The following is a 19,686-nucleotide window of genomic DNA, read 5'->3' on the forward strand; positions in this document are numbered from 1 at the left end:
TTCTGCAAAATTTTCGTAGGCTATACAGTATAATTACGTATTAAACTCCTATATATAATGTTTGGCAAAAATTGTTATTTCTGTTTGCCCCTTTGATATTACAAAATGTTGATCTGATCCTCCATTCTAAAGTGAAATGTAAGAAATCGATTCTCAATGCGATTGTGGAAAATTTGATATCAGCTCACAAAGACCAATAAGAAGCACGGCATTCCCAAATTAATGAAGGTAAGGCTTTTAAAAATTCAGCTCACAAGTCTTACATTGCAGAGGTCGTCGGATGCTTGGCGCACCGCGGAGATTTTGCGTCGGTTGTTATTGCAGCCGAATCGTTGGCGCCACCTTCTGACCAATTCTTACACTGAACGTGTTATGTGGGACCTTAATTTAAAAAAAACAAGTTATCGGCTGAGTAGGAAGTTCCACTGCACTTTACAATTTATATCCACAATTTGTTTGAATCTTGCTCAGGGTTAAATGGCATTTTGACACAATATTCCTTGTGATGCAATTCCACGTGACAGTATTATAAAAGGTAAAGTTCAGCAGCAATTAATCAAATGGTAAATAAATCTACTGTATTACTCCAAAAATCTATAAAATGATGAAATCTTATTAAACGTATTCTGCTGTCATTCCAAAATGTTTAAGGTGAATCAAGGTGCGAGTATTTTGTATTTTTATACACTGTCTGTAGGCAATGGCAAACAGGTGCACATCTTCATGATTGTAATTCAGCACACAGCCAGTGAAACTTAATCGTCAGTGCTGAATGGTACAAGGAAAGAAATAAATTTGGTCTGTGGACCTCCATTGGTGTCAGTACGTGAGAGCAGTGCACAAAACCAAAGGGTATTTACTGTGTGCAGAACATTGCATATATCACCAGTACACGCAGCTTCGTCACGTAGCACCAGCAGCCATACCACCCGCAGTTCAGGGTAGGTAATCCACATGATGCATAGCAGGTTTTGGCCTGGCCACTGCTTGGATGGGAGGTCAGCTATGAAAGCTGGGTTGCTGCTGGAAGAGGTGTTGGTTTGGCCATCAGGTGGAGTGTTGATTGCAATGCCCCAGTGCAGTGACAGAAACGCTGTGCTGTAAAAATGGTGCTGTCCTTTCAATGAGATGTAAAATCATGGTCCTGACTCTCTGAGGTCATAAAATATCCATGGGCATCTTTTGACACAGTAGAGGTGATACCCTGGCTAAAATTGCCTACAGTTGCCCTTTCAAATCTGGTCTCCTAATCAACCCCTATAACTAACTGGTGAATTCTCTCCTGCCCCTTCACTACCTTATCTACTGTCACAGAATGGCACAGGTGGGGGCTACACAGTGGTGCTGGTTGAAGTGGCTCCCCATTGGTTCTGTAAAGCGCTTTGGGTGTTTTGAAAAGAACTATATAAATGTAACTTTCATTGATTCATTCATTGATTGAAATCATGATTATTTTCAGTGCATCAATTCTTTTGAGTTTCTTTCCATTACAGTAGCCTATCATTAATACATTTGTTCACTTGTGACACGCTCCCCTAATTTTGTATTTTTTTTTTGAGGCATTTTGGATGTTGGACATTTTTCTGTTATGTAGTTTCCTGGATTTTGCACTGAGCTGAAGTGGCGCTGTAGAGAAAAGCTGCACTTAAGTCATACAGATGTGGACAAATTTGTTGGAACCCTTACAACTCTGAAACAATGGTTCATTTCTCCTGAAAAGTGATTAAATTGAATGGACAGATTTGTTGGTCCCCTAAAGAGACTATTTATCCTTGCATTGTAGTCATATTTCAAACTTTAGTATCACAGGTGCCTTCAAGCTTTTCATCAGCCATTCAGCCTATTTAACGGGAAAGAATGTGCTACTGTGTTGTTTGATAACATTGTGTGCACCATACTGAACATGGGCCAGAGAAAGCAAAGGAGAGAGCTGTCTGAGGAGCTCAGAAAGAAGGTTATAGATAACCATGTTAAAGGTAACGGCTATAAGACCATCTCCAAGCAGCTTCATGTTCCTGTGACCACAGCTGGCAATATTATTAAAAAGTATGAGGTTCATGGGACTGTAGCCAACCTCCCAGGACGTGAACGCGAGAGGAAATGCAACCCCGGGTTGATCAGAAGGACAGTGCGGATGGTAGAAAAAGAGCCAAGGAAACCATCCAAAACCATTCAAGCTGAGCTCCAAGGTCAAGGTAGTCACTTTCTGATTGTGCCATCCGTCGCTTTTTGAATAATAATCCACTATTGTCAGAAAAAAAAAGCCTGAGTGGAATTAACCAAGACGCATGTTGACAAGCCCCAAAGTTTCTGGGAGAATGTCCTTTGGACTGATGAGACAAAACTTGAGCCTCCTTTGGCCAGTCACATCAGCGCAATGTTTACAGAAGGGAAAATGAAGCTTTAAAAGAAAAGAACATCATACCTACTGTGAAACATGGAGGGGGCTCGGATTTGTTTTGCTGCTTTGCTGCATCTGGCATGAGGAACCTTGAACCTGTGCACAATGAAGTCTCAGAACTACCAAGGCATCCTGGAGGGAGACATATAGCCCAGTGTCAGAAAGCTCAGACTCAGTCACAGGTCATGAGTCCTCCAACTGGTTAATGACCCAAAATACAGCTAAAATGACCCAAAATACAGCTAAAAGCACTCAAGAATGGCTGAGAAAAAGCATTGGACTATTCTTAAATGGCCCTCTGTGAGCCCAGATCTTAATGCTATTTAACATCTTTGGAAAAATCTGAAAATTGCAGTGTGGAGACGCCTCCCTTCAAACCTGAGACAGTTTGAGCAGTTTGCCCAGGAAGAGTGGGTCAAACTACCTGCTGGCAAATGCAGACGTCTCATTGTGAAGTACAGAGATCGCTTGTTGGCAGTCATTGCTGCAAAAGTGGTGCCACAAAATATTAAATTAAGGGTACCATGTTTTTTGTCCATGCCATTTTCATTTGTTTAATTATATTAAACTGAATCAATAATCAAAAGCAAACTCTGATTTGTGTAAAATATAGAATAAACAATAAGGGATGCCATTAAACTTTTGTCAGTTTTAAGTTATTTCAGAGATTGTTTTTTGTGGAAGGGTACCAACAAATTTGTCCACGTCTGTATTTATGAAGTGTGGTATGGATGTTATACTAAAAACAGTGGTGCATTGATGTGGGAATTTTGACTGGAGATTTTGCCATACTTGCTAGCGCAGATTAGCAGAATGAGATTACATATTTTTTTTTAATTTTTGTGGAAAATGAAAGATGGACATAGACTGTAACCTCTCTGGTGGGAAAGGAGTCTGAGCTGGTGCAGGAGGTAGAGCAATACTGTCTAGATATATTCAGGCTCACCTCAACGCATGACTCGGGCTCTGGAACCAGACACCTGAGGGGGTGGACTCTGTTCCACTCTGGAGTTGCCCTTGCTAAGAGTTGGGGGCGGGCAGGTGTGCATTTACTGTACTTATAGCCCACCGGTCCGTTGCCAGTACGTTGGAGTTCAACCCATTGAATGAGAGGGCCGTCTCTCTTCGACTTCAAGTTTGGGGAGGACCTCTGACTGTTGTGTGTGTATGCACTGAACATCAACCCAGAGTATCTGGCCTTCTTGGAGACCTTGGAGGGGTTGCTGCAAGGCGCAACCTCTGAGGACTTCTTTGTTCTACTGGGGGACTTTAACACTCACATGGGTGGTGACAGTGAAACCTGGACAGGTGTGATTGGGAGGAACGGATCTGAACCCAAGCAGTGTTAACAAACACCATGTTTGAACATAAGACTGTTCATAAGTGTACCTGGAACCAGAGCACCCTAGGCTATAGATTGGTGGTAGAATTTGTATTAATATTATCTGATCTGTGAAAATATGTCTTGGACACTCTGGTGAAGAGTGGAACTGAGCTGTCAGCAAATCCCCACCAGGTGGTGAATTGGATCAAATGGTGGGGGAAAATGCTGTACAGACCTGGTAGACCCAAACCCATAGTGGGGGCATGCTGGGAGCATCTAGCAGAGGCCTCTATCCAGGAGATCTTAAACTCTCACCTCTGGCAGAACTTGTCTTGTATTCAGAGGCAGGCTGGAGACATTGAGCCTGAAGGGGCAATGTTCCGTGCCTCCATTATTAAAGTGGTTATGCAGAGCTATGGCCGTAAGAATGCTGCTGCCTGTTGCAATGGCATCCTGGGAACCCATTGGCGGATACCAGCAGTAAGGGGAGCCGTCAGGCTGAAGAAGGCAGCTTTCTGAGCTTGGTTAGCTTATTTGATTCCAGAGGTAACTGACAGGTGCTGGCAGGTCAAGTGGAAAGCGGCTTTGGCAGTTGCTGAAGCAAAAACTCAGTTTGGTGACTTTTGGTCAGCCTCCAAGAGACTCTGGAAAACTGTCAATCGACTCAGGAGGAGGAAGTGGGGCTCTGCCCATGCGGTTTGCAGCAGGGATGGAGCACTGCTGACCTGAGGATTTAGCCGTGGAAAGAGTACATTGAGGACCTCCTCTCCTTCCGTTCTCTTTGGATGAGGCTGTGCAAGTTTAAAGTGAGGTGCACAAAGCATAGTTTGGTTGAACCTGCTGAAATGTGCCCAAACCTGTACCCAGTGTCAGTCAAGCAATGACTGTGAGCTGATTGGGATTCTGCACTAGGACCCCAATTGGAGAGAGAGGGGCAAGATTTCATGAAGAGTGGAAGAGGAGGGTTTATTGTAGCCAGTGGTTTCAACCACGCAAATCTCAAGTCAGTTCCCCATAAATTTCATCGTTATGTGAACTTTGCAACCAAGGGGACGAATGTTCTGGACTGTGTTTACACAAACATTACTGGTGCATACCGTGCTGAACCCTGCCCCCACCTCAGCGACTCCGACCACATCTCTGTTATGCTGATCCCAGCATATGTTTGTCAGACGTGCCAAGCCTGTTCCGAAGCAGCCGAAATCCTAGCCTCTAGAAGCCATCTCTGTGCTTCAGTACTGTTTTGAGCACACTGACTGGGACATATTTAGGGAAGCTGCAACCCACTGCGGCGCTACCAACCTGAAGGAGTACAAGTGTCGGTGACCGGCTACATCAGCAAGTGCATTGACAATGTTACTGTCTCCATCGTCACATGCCCCAACCAGAAATCATGGATGACTGCAGAGGTGCACGCGCTGCTGAGAACCTGAGACACTGACTTCAGGTCAGATGATAAGGCTGACCTGAGAACAGCAAGGACCAACCTGTCCCAGGCCATCAGAGCAGCAAAGCGTGCACGTGCTCAGAGAATCCACAGCCACTTCCAAGAAACTGGAGACGTATGCATGTGGCAGAGCATCCAGGCCATCACCAACTACAGGACATCTCCACCTGTCTGTGACGGTAAGGCCTCCCTTCCAAATGCGATGAATCACTTCTACACAAGGTTTGAAGCACAGGATGACATAGCAACAAGGACAACCACCCTGTCCCCCGATGACCAGGTGCTCCGCCTGACGACAGCTGATGTGAGGAGAACTTTGCTCAGAGTCAACCCACAGAAGGCCGTCGGACCAGACAATATTCCTGCTCGTGTGCTCAAGGGATGTGCAGACCAGCTAATAGATGTCCTCACAGATATCTTCAATATCTCTCTGAGCACCACTGACATTCCAGTATGCTTCAAAGCCAGCACCATCATCCCCGTGCCAAAGAAGTCTCCAGTGTCCTACCTTAATTACCGTCCTGTTGCACTCACACCCATCATCATGAAGTGCTTTGAGAGGCTCAAAGTAAATAAAATCACAGCTTCCTCCTTTACTAAACCCCCTTCAGTTTGCATATCGTCCCAACCACTCAACAGACGATTCCATCACCACCATTCTTCACCTGGCCCTCACTCACCTGGACGAAAAGGACACTTACTGTATATGACAATGCTGTTCACAGATTTCAGTTCAGCATTCAAAACAATCATTTCTCAGCATCTGATAGGAAAGCTGAGACTACTGGGCCTGAACACCTCCCTCTGTAACTGGATCCTGGACTTCCTGCATCTCCAGTACCACCTTGCTGAGCACAGGGCCCCCGCATGGTTGTGTGCTCAGCCCTCTGCTGTTCACATTGATGACCCATGACTGTGCAGCAATGCACAACTCAAACCACATCATCAAGTTCACTTATGATACAACCGTGGTGGATCTGATCAGTGGGAACGACAAGGCGGCGTTCAGAGAGGAGGTGGAACAGCTAACGGACTGGTGTGGAACCAACAACCTGTCCCTGAATGTGAACAAGACAAAGGAGATGATTGTTGACTTCTGGAGGGCACACCGTGACCACTCTCCACTAGGGTTGCAAAATTCTAGGAATATTCTTGTTAATTCCCATACTTTCCCGTTAATTCCCATGGAAAGTTTCTAATGTGGAATATTTCCAAAATTCCCCAGCTTAACTTCCCATGGAACGAAAAGTTTCAGGAAAATTTCCAGAAATTTTCCAGCCCTTTGCAACCCTACTCTCCACTGAACATCAACGGATCAGCAGTGGAAATCGTTCACAGCACCAAGTTCCTTAGTGTTCACATTGCAGAGAACCTCATGTTGACCTTCAACACCACCTCCATCACCAGGAAAGTCCAGCAGACTATCTGTTTCCTGCAGAGACTGAGGAGAGCTTATCTCGCCCCAATCCTCAAAGGCACTATAGAGAGTCCCCTGAGTAGCTGCATCACAACTTCAAATGGGAATTACTCCGCCTCAGACTACAAGACCCTACACAGCATTGTGAGGATAGCAGAAAAAATCATCGGGGCCTCTCTCCCCTCTGTCGCAGACATTTACCCATCGCCCTGCATCTGCAAAGCCAGCTGCATTGTGGAGGGCGCCACACACCCCTCCCCCACCCTCTTCTCCCTCCTCCCATTTGGCAAAAGGTTCCGTAGCATACATGCCTTCAATGACAGGATGGGAAACAGGTTGTTCCTCCAGGCTGTCAGACTCTTGAATCAGAACTGAATCACTGTAATTTATTATATACTGCACACTCTCTGTCCTGATGCTACTATTGTTTGCACTATTATTTTTTTGCTATTTATTGCTGTCTTGCTGCTAAAATACAGTATAAGTCATAATACTGTATCTGCAATAATACTATTTATTCAATTATCCATTCAGACCAGCATGGCTACTACTGGCGACCGCACTCTCTGTTGCCTTGTCCTGTAAATTGCACTTGTGTAGTCCTGTGTTGTTTCCGTCCTTTTGTTTTTTGTGCACCTTGGCACTGGAGGAACAACGTTTCATTTCACTGTATACTGTGTATATGGTTGAAATGACAAATAAACCTACTTGACTTCACTTCATTTCACTTGTACAGCATTTTATCGACTGACTCTGTTTCATGAACAGGTTAGTTTGGCTGGCTGAGCAGTCACGGACCAAGAGGACTCCGATAGTGCTTTTGTGTTCCCAGTGATACACCGAGGTCCTCGGGCTTTGTGGGAGTTCATGGACGGGCCAGAGAACGCCTGGTGGATGGCCCTGCATTTAGATTAGATGATTTGATTAGATTAGATTACATTACATTGCATTCCATTACAATAGACTAGACTTCATTGTTATTGTACAGGTACAGTGTAATGCAGTTTAGCATCTAACAAGAAAGCGCAAGTAGTACAGTGAGGTACAACAGACAGTGGGGGAAAATAGTGTGTTTGTGTGTGTGTGTGTGTGTTTGTATGTGTATATATATATATATATATGGAATTGAATTTACAGACAATAGTACATACAAGGGAGAGTATATAGATATGAGTACTGAACCAATCATATAGATTCATGATATATGAATAAATATAGATATACTGAATATTTATGTACACAATAGATATATGTAAGCCTGTGAAGTGTACATAAAGTGTAGTTGTGTATATACTGTATAGAAAGGTCAGCTATTGGGTGATAAGGGTTGAGAGTTCAAAATGGTGATGGGGTCATGAAAGAAACTGGTCCTGAGAGTGCTGGTACGGGACCTAAGGCTCCTGTAGCGCCTCGCCGATGGGAGGAAGGTAAATAGTCCATGGTTGGGGTGCAAGGTATCTTTGATGATGTTGTGAGCCCATCGCAGGCACCGTACCAACCTGACGCCGAGACGGAGTGGAGGTAATGAATGTAAGTTACATGTAGTGGGTTCATCTGTGAAGAGTTGGGGGTGTTGAGGGTTAATATTATTTACATTCATTTTCTGTTGTTAACTTTATTTTCGCAATTAATATGTTGCAGTTCATTTTATAACTCTGGGGTTACTGCATTTCAAAGTTCAGTAGTCCATAGGTCAGAACCCAGGGACCCTCCCTCATACTAACATGGTTACAGGAGGGGATGCTACATAAATTGTAGGTTTGATGATTGGGATTTTAAGGTGTCATTTTTAAGGTCTGGTATCATTTGGGGCATTGGTAGTGTGATGTTGGCAACACAAGTGAATTTTTTAGTAGTTAACTTGTTTGGTATATTGCAAATAAGGGTCAGTGGGGTACAGTTAATCACAACTGAGAGCATGGCACAGCTCAGAAATTGGTGTAAGGGAGAAGGCATCAACCCTGAGTATGCTTTGCTTGTGAAAGTTGTTCCTGAAGAGGTAGAGGGGTCTCTGGTTGAGGAGACTTTGCAGTCCATCAAGGCCCTGGCATGAATTACGATGCGAGGTGGAGTGTATGACCACCAGACACAATATCGCATGGTTTTATGTGAATGTCACGAAAGGGCGATTGTCAGAGCCAACCCTTTGGGTGTGTTGCCAGAGGGCAGTGACAAGCCATGGAGAATTTTGGCAGTCCCTGATGAGCGAGTTGAAGTTGTATGGAGTCCACGTTCAAGTAGCTGGTTGCCTCATCCTGTAGCATCTCGGGAGCACAGCACTTAAGCAAATGACTCCAGGACAACAAAGATGTAAAGGCTCTTACGAAAGCGTTGAGGAATCTTAGGAAGCAGGTCAAAGTTATGCCAGTTAAACCAGCAACTACAGTTACATAGCAGTCAGAGCGTGTGCAGTCATCCTCTGAATTACCCTAGAGAGGCTCAGCCCCAGTTCAGCAAATGAGTGGGTTTTCTGTTATCGTTGCAGGGAGGATGGACATGTAGTTGCAAGATGCAGCAGACCGGAGGATCCACAGCGAATGATCCAAAAGTTTATTCAGGTGCAACACTCAGTTAAGACCAACAGACGTGAGCTAAGTGCTCCATCTGAGGACAGCCACTCTAGTGTACATTTGAACAGAGGCTCTGTCAGTACCCATACTAGTTATTTACCTCAGGCATTGGTAGGACCACCCTTCACTGCTCAGCTGAAGGTGGAGGGGAAGGCTTGCACAGCTCTGCTTGATAGTGGATCTCAGGTAAGAAATATTTGGCCACAGATCCATCAAAGGTTGAGGCGGTAGCTCACTGGGAACAGCCAACTGACCTTCCATCTCCACAGTCATTCCTGGGGTTTTGAGGCTATCACCATTGTTTTACAAGGAACTACTCCATCATAGTTTGACCCCTTACTGAGCTAACCAAAGGCTATCTTCCATCCCATAAGGGGAGGAAAGCTACTGGAGGTCAGAACAGGAAGGCATATTTCAAAGTGAATGAGCCCTTTGGGAATTAATAGGATGAGTCATGCACCCAAGCCTTCAAGCAAATAATTCATTGTCTGATTAATGGAACTGTCTTGGCTTTTGCAGACCCAACCAAGCCCTAAGTATTGCATATTGATGCCAGCTCCCATTGACTTGGGGCAGTACTAAATCAGGAGTATCATGAGGGTTTGAGGCCGGTTGCATTGGCCAGTTGAAAGCTCAGCTCTTCTGATAAGAACTACCCTGTCCATCAGCTTGAGTTTTTGGTGTTGAAATGGTCTGTAATTAATAAGTTCCATGATTATGTGTAAGGAGCAAGTTTCACAGGGAGAAAGGACAAGAATCCTCTCACATACTGTATGTGCTACTGCAAAGCTAAATGCAAACAGGTCATCACTAGCTTGCTGCTCTGTCCACCTATAATTTTACCGTTCAGTACCATCCAGGCTGTAATAACACTGATGCAGACGCATTATCACGGAACATGTTCCTCAGAGATAACGAGTAGAAGGAGATCTCCTCTGAAAGTATTAAGGTTCTCTGCAAAAAAGTACTCAGTGGAGAGAAAAAAGGTACTCAAGTTATATGGGCAGAATAATTTGGGGTCTCACTGGAAGTAGCCCCTAATTGTTGTGCTTTTCCAGCACGCCTGGATGAGGGATGCCTGGAACAGATAAGGCTTGTAAGGCTCAGGATGCTGACCCAGTTGTGTCCTGAGTTAAGGAGTCAGTCAAAAATGGGCATTTACCTACTCATGTTTGGGGTAGGGGTTTGGGAGATGACCTTGTTGAGGAAAGAGTGGCCAAGGCTGCAGATGGTAGGTAGTCTACTCTATAGAGTGGTGCTAAAACCATCTGGCACCAAAGTGCAGCAGCTTGTTTTGCCCAGAGTGTATGTTCCGATGGTGCTTTAATCTCTACATGATGACTGTGGTCATTTGGATCAGAGAACTCATCAGAGCTTATCAAGGACCGGTTCAACTGGCCAAAGATGGGTGCCAAAATTAAAGAGTATGTCCAATATTGTGGCAGATATATTGCACGCCAGACTCCTCCTCAGAGAGTGGCACCATTGAATAAGATACCCAGTCATAGACCACTGGATCTAGTGTGCATTGATTTCCTGTCCCTTGAGCCAGACCAACAAGGATTTGGGAATGTGCTCGTAGTGACTGACCACTTTACCCGTTATGCCCAGGCCTTTCTAACGAAATATCAGATGGCCTCTGCTGCTGCTAAAGGACTCATTGAGAAATATTTTGTGCATTATGGGCTTCCTGCACGGATCAGGGCTGTGATTTTGAGTCAAAGCTAATCCATTACTTCCTGAGAATGTTGGGCTATCTGAAAGTCTCAAGCGATACCTCATTACCCTAAAGGGGATCCCCTGCCAGAGAGATTCATTAGAACTTTGTTCATGATGGGGACATTCAATTCCAGGCAAAAGCAGAAATGGAGTCAGAAAATTAGTCAACTCATATAAAATAACATATTATAACTGTATGCAAAATGAGGCAACTTATTACACTCTATATCTGTTAATGTTTGGCAGAAAAGCTTGCCTACCCGTTGATTTATGCTGTGGTGTATCAGAAAATGCAGAAAGTCTACAATACCATCAGTACATCACAAAGTCGAGGACAGATTTACGCGAAGCATATCAGTTAGCTAGGGAAACTGCTGACAACCCATGAATAGAACAAGACAGGCCCTGACAGCCTAGTCAAGGAAGTCCTCAAGAAAGGAGATTGCATACTGCTAAGGAGTTTCAGTGTCCTGGGTAAGCACAAGTTGCAGAGCAAGTGGTTGGGAAGATGGAGAACTTGCCAGTGTACCAAGTCAAGCCTGAGAGTTGCACTGGTGCAATTAAAACAGTTCACCTGAAACATCTGCTCCCCATTGGATGTTTAGTGAGGATGCCGACAATCATTAATGAAGCGGATCATTGCCAAAAGAGAGAGACTGGGTTCCAGTGTTCGGTGTGGGACCAAACAGGGAAAATGCCTTGACTCATTTGAGAAGAGCCAGGTTTCTCATGTTGAGAGTGAGGGTCATGATATTGCACTTGTATGGGGCACAGAGGAAATCGAATTGACAGGTGATGATACGGTCATTTTAGAGAGCACTATGGACAAGGATATGTTTCCATCTTCAGCTCCTGTTGATAGAACTGATCTAGAAGGGGGAGTTGATGTACACAATGTGAGTGAGATGATTCTGGAGGGTGGGTTACCTGGAAGGGAAAGACGACCAGTGAAACAGTGCACTTACGATGAATTTAGAAGACCGGATATTGGACATTTTGAGCAGAGACATTAGGGTTGAATATGGCACCAATAATGGTAACAGTTTTTGTCTCAGCGGTACTGTGTGGTGTCATGCCATGGAATTATGTTCTAGCTGTGTGCATTAGATTGAGATGACAGTCAGTTATCAAGTAGTTAGGACTGTAAGTTTGATGAGGGGATCAAACGATTAGAAGGGGAAGTGTGTAGCCTGTAGTAATAATGTTGTATATATTTATGGGAGGAGTTTGGTGACTTTCGGTCAGCCTCCAAGAGATTTTGGAAAACTGTCAATCAACTCAGGAGAAGGAAGAAGGGCTCTGCCCGTGCTGTTTGCAGCAGGGATGGAGCACTGCTGACCTAACAATTTAACCGGGCATGGAAGGAGTACTTCAAGGACCTCCTGAATCCCTATGTAGCCTGTAGTAATATTATTGTGTGTGTGTGTGTATGTATGTATGTATATATATCTTTCTATATATATATAGAAATATATATATTTCTTTCTTTTTTTTTCTTCTTCCATTCTCTTTGGATGAGGCTGTGAGAGTTTAAAGTTTAGTGCGCAGAACATAGTTTGGTTGATCTTGGTTGATCAAGCCTGTAGCCAGTGTCAGTCAGGCAATGACTGTGAGCTGATTGGGACTCTGCACTAGGACCCCCAATTGGAGAGAGAAGAGAGGAGTGTCAAAAAGGAGGGAGAGGAGTGTGTGCAAGAGAGAAGGGGGAAGAAGAAGGTTGGTGAGAGGCAGGAATCTGGTTCTGCAGAGCGCTGAAAAAAGTGGTGTTTTCTGTTTACTTGGTTGAGTAATAATTCAATCTTAACTAGGAATGTTATTCTAGGAACAGGAGTGTGGATTGTGCATCCTGTGTATAGTGTTTTATTGATGGATCGTGTTTCACGGACAGGTCAGTTTGGTTGGTTGACCTCAGTGCTTTGTGTTATCAGTGATACACAAAGTTCCTCGGGCTTCGTGGAAGTTCACAGACAGGCCAGAGAATGATTAGTGGATGGCTCTGCATGCACCAACCTGACACCAAGACAGAGTGGAGGTCACCAGAGTTTTTCTTTGTTTTTTTTTCTTTTCCATTATGGTTTGGGTCTCAACACACACAAGCTTTGATCAGGACTGCAACATGAGAGTGTTTTTTAATTTTAGAATACGCTGGAATATTGCAGTGGGATATTGTTGAATGTTGTTATTGAACGTCTTTTATTTATTTTGCTCGAGAAGTGTTACATGTAGTACACAGTCATTTGTTTTATCAGTCTTTAAATCAAAACCTATGCTGAGGAGACGTCAATCGGGCTGTTCAGTTGTATGTTAAAATTGTGTTACCTTACAATCTAAGTTGCATGTAGTGGGTTCTTCTGTGACGTGTTGGGGATATCGGTGGTTCATATTATTTCCGTTAATATCTGGTTGTTAACTTTATTTTCGCAGTTAATAAGTAGTCGGGAAGTAGTCGGGCATGGAGATGAATGTGGGTCCGTTTCTTTTTGTATGGCTTTTGCGTGACCTGGCCTGAGGTATATGAGGTATGATGTTGAGGGGGTTACAAAGTGACAGAGCAGCAGGCCTTTGCTTCAAAAATCCCATGTTATGCTAATGAGCCAAAAAAAAACATCTGAATCTGGAGAACAAGTGTGTGTGTGTGTGTGTGTGTGTATCCAAACGCTCTGTACACGAACACCTGTCAGATGAGTCAAGGTTGGTTTAGGGTCAGCATCTGAAAAATTGTTGGAGGAGAAGCTTGCCAAACAGCAGGCTGAATAAGAATAAGAATAAGATGGTTAAAAGTGACCGATAACAATAGTTTCTGCTCTGCAATCACACTAATTAGGAACATAGCACAGTATTGTTCTCATATCTGCAATCTCTTGTTATCCAACACCAGCCCTGTGTTCTTGAGTTTGAGTTTATTATTATTGTCATATGTACAGAGTACAGTGTACAAAACACAATGAAATTCTTACTTGAGTACCATCTCTACAGATAAAACATATAAGACTTCAGACAAAACATAGAAGACATATAGTGCATATGACATAAAGTGTCAGTGCCATGTCAAGTGTTGTGTGCTACAGCACTGCACATGGTATGAGGAGACAGAATCTTTATTGCTTGGAGAAAAAGAGAGAAAGAAAAGCCTCTCTTGTTACTGAGTTACTGGGTGTTGAACAGTCTTACAGCACTAGGGTAAAAGCTGTTTCTGAATCATGCTGTGTGTGTATATATTGTCCTGATTCTCCTGCCAGATGGCAGAAAAGTGAGAAATGGCAGTGCAGGGTGGCTACGGTCCTCCATGATGCACTTTGTCTTTCTGAGACAGCGCGTGGTGTAAATGTCCTTTACCGCAGGAAGTGGCGTGCCGATGATCCTCTGCGCTGTCTTCACCACTCTCTGCAAGGCCTCTCTGTCTTGTGCAGTGCAGCCACCATACTAGGATGTGATGATCCCCGTGAGGATGGGCTCCACAGCACACCTGTAGAAGCTTGTGAGGACTGAGGTAGACATCCTAGCTTTCTTCAGACGTCTGAGGAAGTAAAGAATATCTTGTGATCAAAAAGTTTGCAAATCCCTGTTCTAAATTATAAATTCAACCTGATCCATCCTAAGTACCACCTGATTTTAATCTGTTTATATTCAGCGATGCCTTCAGATACCTTTGTATTGTAGGTGTTTTAACATGACTCTGTGCCTCCATGCTGAGTGTTTAGGAAGTGTAACCTCCTGAGACCCGACCTATTCATTTATGTCCATTGTAGTGGACATTTTATTTTTGCATCTATCTTTTCACTGATGTTGGGAAACGTATTTATTCCTGTTGTGCACTAAAGAGGACATGCTGCGAAATTAAAAATAAAAATAAATTTGAAAAAAATCTAAATCGTAAGATATCTTATTTCCTCCAAAGACAAATAACCTAAATTGAAGGACACTTTTTTTCCTTGGGTCTCAGGAGAATATCACTGCATGCTTCATGTGCATTTTGGTTCTGTTGAATATGTGAAAAGCGTTCCTGCTAAAGATGGCCAAAAAGATGCTTCATGAACCATTTGCTGTATGTTTTTTACTCCACTAGTTGGTCAGCATCTCCTAGCTCCCGGAGGGACCAAAAACGTGGACTGTCTGGGGGTCGCCGAGGACCAGTTTGAGAAAGACTATTCTAAACCAAAAGCTGAGTCATGACAAACAGTGGTGCTTTATAATGTAAATTTTTTTAATTATATGTTTTTCTGCAAATGTGTGCTGGTGTGAACTGTGCAGATGTGCACAGCTGAGTAAAATTATTATGGAAGCAGTGCCTGTGACAGCAGTGTGTGCTTGTGGTCAGTCTGCTCCGACTGCGCACAGCAGGAGAACCACACACCAACCCTGCCGTAATGTAGTTCATGATAAATGGGTCCCATGGACCGTGTTTCATGGCAGTAATGAACCTAGCTGCTAACATAACCACCCAGACAGGCCAGACGGACAGTCACATGCGACACCTCCTTCTGTTGCATCCCCCAGAACCTTCTAACCACAAGTTAAAAAGGGCCGTCACCCTCAAATATATGTCCTACTTTTCTGTAAATTTGTGCCTTTCGTTTTGCCACAAAGTGCAAGGCTGTTGCTGTTGACAGTGTTTCCCCACTAGGGACAGATTCACTCCTTCTGCCCAATGTTACATGTCACATTTCCATCTAGGATAAGGATAGTAACTGGCAGGCGAAGAAGGAAATGTGACAAATTAGTAATAAACTACATTCCTGATAACATGCAATATGCTTGACAATGAGGTCTGTTTTGACTGTGAAGAAAACCAGTCCTAGAATGTCACAATCCAGTGGATTTTTGGTCAAACACTGTTATGCGTCGTCATGGACAGTCGCGCCACCAGCTGAAGCTCAAATGACCCCAGACTGATTTGTTTAGCTCAGATGTTTCAACAGCCATATTCTCAGTTTGACGGCGCTTGGACAGATTAGATCTCTGGGCCAAGCCCCAGATGGCTTAAGATCACAGACATTATCTTGGGGACATTATCTTCTGTCAGTTTACTAAGAAGTTAAACATAACCTTAAAAATATGAAATCTCATGTCCTAAGCACCTAGCCTGTGTTATATTTAACGAGGACAAAAAATGCTTTTTAATTTCTGTGCAAAAAAATAAAAAGTAAAATAAAACTAAAAAGGACATAAAACAAGAGCGGGTGTGAACTGTACAGCCAAAATTGTGTCTTTAAATGTGTCTTATGACCACCAGATGGAGACAAATAACCAGCTTCACTATGCAATGTAAACCGAGGCAACGAAAGAATCGATTATGGACGTAAAGGAGAAAATGTGTCTCTTGCATTCAGTCCCTGTTATATGAATTATATATTATTGAGGGATAATGTTTGTTTCAGTAATAGCATAGTATATCAATCATTCAGGAATATGTCGCTTCTCTACATTTTAGTTCCCCATCAAACAGTCTGAGGAATTGCTGAAACCAGTCAAAATTTGAGTGATTCAGGTCCAGCTGTAAATCCTACAGGAAAACAGTTCCTTGTAGAAACTGAATATGTGCTATGTAGTTAATATAGAGCATTGGCGCTGGCTTTTATAGTTATGTCTTACTTATGTGGGCAACATTTCCAGGGCTTCCTGGAAGACAAATACTGATGTGTTACATTTGCAAGTTTTCTCATGTCAGTGTTTCTGGCTTATTTCACCAATATAAACAAACCCAATGTAATTCACCAATAATGGCAGCTGACAGGTGTGTTTTTTAAATCTTTTGATTCTTCATTTTTCAGATGCTTAATTTTTATAAGGCGCAATGTGAAGAATCAGCATTAGAAATGTCCAGTGGTACAGCACATATAAGCCAGCCATTCAGTCAGTCATCCACGCAACCAGACATGTTATTAACCAACCAATCAGGTATCTAACTAGTGGCACATTGTGACTCCTCCCCTTTCCACATCTTATCTGACTCCTCCCCTTTCCACATCTTAACTGCTCAGTAACTCAATTCCTAAATTCAATGTGCTGTGAAATTCTTTGGATGCTGAATCTGTATCAAATGTCCGAGTGTGGGGTGCGATTTTCAGGGTCTGTAAATAAGTCTCATCCATGCAAATGGAAAGTTCTCCATCTGAGGCAAGAGGAAATGTGGCCTTCCAACCAGTAATAAAATTAAATCTGAAAATGTCTGATAAATAACATGGAGTTCCATGAAACAGGGTGGAACTGAGCAGACTGAGGTCCATATTGAATCCAGATCTGGCACCACTAGGGCCAAACCGCTTTGGGGCGTGCTCAGTTTGGATGGGGGGGGGAAACGAAGACGTCCAGAGTAGAAGTCCAGTGTAGATCTGTCGCCAAATAAATTAGTGCTGCCGCCTGGTGAAATTGCTGCGCCCCATCAGCAGTAAGATGCCGGGGCTGCCAAAGTCTGAGCAGCAGCAAGATGCCGGGGCTGCCAAAGTCTGAGCAGCAGCAAGATGCCGGGGCTGCCAAAGTCTGAGCAGCAGCAAGATGCCGGGGCTGCCAAAGTCTGAGCAGCAGCAAGATGCCGGGGCTGCCAAAGTCTGAGCAGCAGCAAGATGAGACTTCAGGGATGATTTTGAGCCTTTGCACAACCATCTAATTGAGCTCATGAAGTGTGCTGTAGCTCACTCTGTCATAGGGGTACATATGTGGTCCATTACACAGACCTCCTTTAAGATATGCAGCCGGTTCCCTGAAATATGAACATTTTAATGCTGGTTTCCATCCTCCGGGGGGATATTTAACCGGGCAGCAGAAGTCAGGTTAGGCCCAACAGGAAGTCCTCATTTTATGGCCTCTAAAAAATGTTTCCGTGAAAGCAAGTCAACTACAGATGACCTCCTCCCTCCCCCGAATGAGGATGTGTGTTGCTGTCTGTCTAAGGTCATTCCGTAGGCGGTTGTGGGTTCAAGACCCTTGCAGGGCACTTTCGTAACCTTTCACTCCCACATACTATGATGAATTGTTTTTTGTGTGACCCCTTGAACCTCTTGGTGTGCCTGCATCCTATTCACTGACAAAATCAGTAACAAAAACACATATTGCAAAAATAAGGTGTTTAGCTGTTGTTTTATAAGGCACGGTATAAAATATGTAACTGATATACACATGGTCTTTTTATTTACTGTAAGAATATGTTCATGATTATCAGCTTGTCTCATTATTCCTGAACACTGTTTTGTCTTTGTAATTCCACAGTATTAAAAATGAATTACATTGTCAAAAAGCATATATGTTCTGTTAACGACTCCGCAAAGTATTCTGAATCATGAGAACTGTCTTGAACATCCTGGTTAGTATACCGGTTCCCTGCACGAGTGCAGTGCAGCCGCAGTTACGCAGGCGGATCACCAATCTTGCAGCTGCGGTTCCTGATGCACCGAAAACCCCACAGAAGCATGTTATGTAAGCAGTGCCAGGCCCTGATGCTGTTTGCATTTCTGAGGTCTGGGAAGCTTCTGGTGGGGTGTGCAGTGCTCTCCCTTGCAGGACCGTGCAGGCCTGCAGCTCAGCGGGTTGTGGAACAGCACTGCCCAAAGCTGAGAGTTAGCCACTGTCTCCATGGACTCACTTGGCCCGGATAAGTTCCTCTGGGATTTACAGCACTTGTGTGAGAAAAAATCCTGAAGTGACCACAATCCTGAAGATAACTGCCTATCTTTTGGCTTATAAATGCTGATTGGTATTTTGAAGCGTCAGTGAACTGTACATTTATTCAGAAGAAAAAGTGAAGGCACAACTTAGACTATAAGTTAGTTGAAGGCACAACCTTGTCTATAAGTAAATTGCGATGCTCTGTTGGGTTTGTTCAGTTCCAACAGCAGCACTGGCCAACTCATGACAGCATGAGTTAGCAGGCTGGTCTCCCTTTGTCATGGATGGGACGGTCAGCGGCGTGGGGGGGTGGGCTGCGGCTTGCCGGGGGCTCCACTTGGGCACCAATCGGCACTGCCCCTGAAGTCAGCCACTGGCCAATCATAAGCCACTTCACATGACATGCCCATTTCCAGTCAAGCCTTGATGGTCTGACGGCCTCTTCAGCGGTGCTCTTGGAAGGCATCCCATAGACAGGGTCCAGATTTTCTCTGACTAATACCTTGGCTGCAGTTTGGGATGAAGTGTCTGGTATTAAGAAATCATAAAAATCCAATGAGTGTCGCTGGATCGATTCCCTTGGCTGGCATAGTGAGTATCACTGTTGGGCCCATGAACAAGCCTCTTGGAATTGTGGCTTACAGGGACCGACTGGAGCAGTCTACATTCAGGCCAGTCTACTAGAGAGACTCTGACCCTATATTTGTGCTTCACTGCTGGACAGGGATTTAACTGTTACTTCCAGGCTTAGAAATCAGCCAGGTGGTCAGAACACAGATGTATAAGATTTCACACCAAACAGTTAAATAACTGAAATAGGGAAAAATGTACACAAATGTGTCAGTGAGAGTGACCAGCTGTCCCCCGAGCAAATAAATACTAATAAAGAATAATTATGATAATAACAATATTATTAACAAAACTCACCTGTGTCCTCTACAGTTTAAATCCCAAATGAGTTTTAAGCTAAACAGAATTTCCATGTTCCCTTCAACTAAACACCACCAGGGGTCATTTTCTGCGGTTTGTCTGAAACCTGCTCTGCTGTCTGCACAAGTTTAAGAAGAGATAATCGTAACAAATCAGAAATTATTGAAAAAATAAGGCACATGGTGAAGATCTAATTAGATATACAATGCTCAAACACTGCAAATAGACCAACCGTAAGCCATGTAAAGCAATACTGTGATGGTCATAGGATTACAG

At 43.7% G+C, this 19,686-nt stretch overlaps 1 protein-coding gene across 2 annotated transcripts in view; it reads right to left on the minus strand.

Annotated features, from left to right (window-relative positions):
• Positions 1 to 307, minus strand: part of LOC111849862 (zinc finger matrin-type protein 4-like) — a 47,227-nt gene extending 46,920 nt beyond the window's left edge. For both annotated transcript variants that reach the window (XM_072714393.1, XM_072714394.1), the window contains exon 1: positions 264 to 307. The gene's annotated coding sequence lies outside the window, so the exon portion shown is untranslated. The remainder of the gene's footprint in view (positions 1 to 263) is intronic.
• Between the last annotated feature and the right edge of the window lie 19,379 nt (positions 308 to 19,686).

Source organism: Paramormyrops kingsleyae, chromosome 7, assembly GCF_048594095.1.
Source record: "Paramormyrops kingsleyae isolate MSU_618 chromosome 7, PKINGS_0.4, whole genome shotgun sequence".
In the NCBI taxonomy this organism is placed as follows: domain Eukaryota; kingdom Metazoa; phylum Chordata; class Actinopteri; order Osteoglossiformes; family Mormyridae; genus Paramormyrops; species Paramormyrops kingsleyae.